General features: G+C 37.2%; 1 pseudogene; it reads right to left on the bottom strand.

Moving 5' to 3' along the window:
- Positions 1-2,657: 2,657 nt before the first annotated feature.
- Positions 2,658-2,751, bottom strand: LOC129521392 (U6 spliceosomal RNA; annotated as a pseudogene).
- Positions 2,752-3,743: the final 992 nt, after the last annotated feature.

Genomic DNA, 3,743 nt, shown 5'->3' with positions numbered 1-3,743 from the left:
TTTGAGGTCTGATCACATTTACTGTGTGGTAGGAAGCACAAAGTGAAGTTCGAAGGCCCATGGTGGACTCTGGGAAAGCTTATTTAGTTCACCCTCTTCCAGTGACATTTACAGCAAAGACCATGGTTCTTTCAGCAGAGAAAACTATTTCCGTGTTAGTTCATAATTTTTAAATAAAAATAATGACTTTTTGTAATAATTATTTTTTTTTGATATCCAAAATTGAGAAAAATGCTCCAATATCTTTTTTTTTTTTTTTTTTTTACGAGAGAGTGTGAGCAGAGGTTGGGAGGGTGCAAAGGAGGAAGGGAAAAGAGAATTTTTAAGCAGGCTTCACACCAAGCACTCAGAACCCACCTCGGGGCTCAGTCTCATGACCCTGAGATCATGACCTGCGCCAAAATCAAGAGCCGGCCACTTAACTAAGCACCCGGGGGCCCTTAAATGCTCCAATATCTTGAAGACACATCTGTTGGCTTTGTGTAGATGATATTTACCTTGAAGCAAATATCTGCTTCTATCATGTACGTGAGAGGTATGCAGGTGGTCCTCACTTTGCACAGTAGTGCAGAACCATAAAAAATGATCGTACAAGCTGAAAGTGGGAAAGTGATTCTGAAACAATGGAGAAAGTGATTGTTTCATGACTTTTATTTCTTTTTGCAAAAATATTTATAAATTCTCTTATTTGGTTATAAATCTATAGAGAAATGAACAAAATATTAAAACTATTCTTTAGTGCACTGTTGCTAAAAAATTAGAAAATTGTTGTTTTGGGTATTTTTTTGTAAAAATCTTATCAAGAACAGTTTGAACAGTGCTTGCCTTCTTTTTATTGTATGACTTATGATATAGAGTATTTTTTAATGGCTTAGTAATTATTATACTCTTTTCTAAGTTTAGATCAGCTTTCAGGACAATATTATTTGTGTTGTCAATGTCGTGAAATATCTTCGAGGATTTCTTTAGTGTGAAGTGTTTATGCCCACATCACTTCCTCTGGGGCATCCTTATCTTCCTCACCAGCGCCCTCCTCATTGATGCCAGTAGGCTCACCTTCACTGTGTTCCTCTGGATGCAAGTAAATGCATAGTCTGTTAGCAGCATTGTCGACATTTCTGTGGTCAGCTCTTCCATCTAAAATGTCATTTATGTACTATTCAAACCTGGCAAAGTTATTTCCACAGTGAAGTAAAAGTTTCTACCATATCGCATGCATTTTGCTTCCTGCCACGATGCCTGAGTATTCTCAGTTGCATGCTTTATGTCTTCTATCTTCCCAAACTCAGCTAAAGAAATGACATGATCTCCAGTTATAGCTTCAGGAGTCTGTCCAAAAGTCCATTTAAGATAAAAAGCTTTAAAAGTTGAAATACCTCCTCAGTCCGGAAGCTAGATTAATCAAGTTGTGTTTGGGGACACTTGGGTTGCTCAGTCGGTTAAGTGCCTGCCTTTGGCTGGGGTCATTATCCCAACACCCTGGGATCCAGCTCCACATTGGCCTCCCTCCTCAGTAGGGAGTCTGATTCTCCCTCTCCCTCTGCCTCTCATCCCCTCATCCCTGCTGTGTTACTCTCTCTCTCACTCTGCTCTCTCTCAAATAAACTAAATCTTTAAAAAAAAAAAATCAAGTCATATTTGTTGCTAGAAAGGCAATTTTCACATTTTCATGCAAGTACCCTAGAAAATTAGAGTGATCCAAAGTATTGCCCACCAGTATTAGTGCTTTAAATGTTCTAGATTATTTTGCCTTTTGCATCTTCTCTACCACTGGTAGATAAGGAGGCAGCACAACTGCCTGTTTTGTTGTCTATGCATGAGCAGCAGATATACAGTGACCAATCACAAAAGGACTTTGAAAGAAATGACATGATTTGTCACTGATCATGATTTGCATCTGTTATTGGTGGTGATTTGTGGCGGGAAGAGATAAGAACTGACTGTTCTTCATGCAGTCATTCACAGTTCATATATGCTGGTAGCTGAAATTTGAACAGTGTTTTTGGGGAACTGCTGTTATTTAGTTAAACCAGATTAACTAAAATACTGTTAAAAATGAGAGCTTAACAAATTTATCTGAGGAATCTGTACGTAATTTTTCTCTTCGTAAAAATGTGCTTAGCTGCTCATTTTTTTCCCCCCAGCAAATGATGGCAGTGAGCTTTAAAATGTAAGAAATAATTTTGGTGGACTTTTAAAGTAGAAATTATTTTAACTTCCTTACACTAGTAAGAAGGATGGTAGGTGGACTCTGCCTTCCATCCTTATATGCAGCTCAGGAAGGCACCATGAACGGAAGTTTTATTTCCATCTCCCCTTGCATATGGCCAGCCAAGCAGCCACTGAAGATTGCATCTGTAGTGCTCTTGTATGTGTAACAGACGACCGCACATTGGACTAAACACACCCCTTCACTAGAGTGGAGTCCCGAAGAGAAGATATGTCCATAATCAACAAGTATCTCATCCTTGAGAAATTGTGGATTTTGGGGGCGCAGGTGATAGGCCCAGGAAAAATCCTTTGACTGGCAAATCAACCAAAAGGCAAGTTTTCCTCAGGTACTTTTAACTTAAAACATTTTTAAAGACAGGTTTGCTGAGATGTAATTTGCATAAAATAAAATTTCCCCATTGTAAGTGTACAGTTCAATGAGTTTTAAAAACAAGGAACACTTGATAAATTTGCATGTCATTCTTGTGCAAAGCCATGCTAATCTTCACTGAGTTGTTCCAATTTTCATTCCAATAAATACTGCCAAATCAAGCACTCTCAGAATTTTAATTTTTGGCAGAATATCGCCACCTAATATTTTTCTGAACATAGGGGAAGGAAATGTTATAATTTATTTTTATGATGGACATTGCATGCATATTTAATCTTTATTTTGGAAGAATTTAAGGTAATATATAGATAGATAAATAACCAGATTCAACTAAAATGTACTGAATTTTCATATTAGTTTTAGTATGTAGTTGTAATACAAATTTTATAAGTGAAAGAAGACATTTCCTAAGGTTTAAGAAACTCGATTAAGGGGAAGGACTGGTGCATTTTGGAGCTGGGATGTGATCTCACATCTTCTGACTCACATCGTATTGAGATAGAAGTTTCTCTGTCTAGTGATGGTCCGTCAACTATGGTAATAATAGGTATTATTTATTGTGGTCTCACATAAGCCATTCTAAGTTCTCTGCATGTGGCATTTCATGTAGCCCTTATGAGAGCTCTATAAGGTAAATGCTATTATTTTCAGTAGTGCATAGATGAAGAAATTGAGGTACAGTGATTTTAGGCTTACTATCTGTCCACAGTCATAAAAATAATAGGGGACACAGGTGGGGTCCTAGTTCCAGAGTCCATTATACTCACTTCACATTGTCTCTCCTAACATTCACTGACCATCAAGGGAAAAGACAAAGACTGGGGTCCCTTGTTAGAATTTTCCTTCTGAAGTAGAAGGTGCAAAAGAATGAATTAAAAGGGAAAAAATTCCATTACTTTCTGGACAGGTTTTTTCCAAGTATCTTACAAAGCACATTCTAATAGTGAATCTTTTCCATGTCAAGATATATCTATTTCTAAACTTTCATATTTTCAGATTTGAGGTCTTGATTTATGAACTTTAAAAAAATTGAAATAATTTTCTAGTCTGCGAAAGGAGAATGGGAATTACAGACAGAAGCAATGTCCCCAACATTGAGCTTCAAGATCGTTTTCCCTGTCGCTCTCTCTGCTTGAGATTG

Source organism: Nyctereutes procyonoides, unplaced genomic scaffold, assembly GCF_905146905.1.
Source record: "Nyctereutes procyonoides isolate TBG_1078 unplaced genomic scaffold, NYPRO_anot_genome, whole genome shotgun sequence".
NCBI classification, from domain to species: Eukaryota; Metazoa; Chordata; class Mammalia; order Carnivora; family Canidae; genus Nyctereutes; species Nyctereutes procyonoides.
Note: the sequence above shows the minus strand (reverse complement) of the source record. Positions and strands in the feature narration are given on the sequence as shown.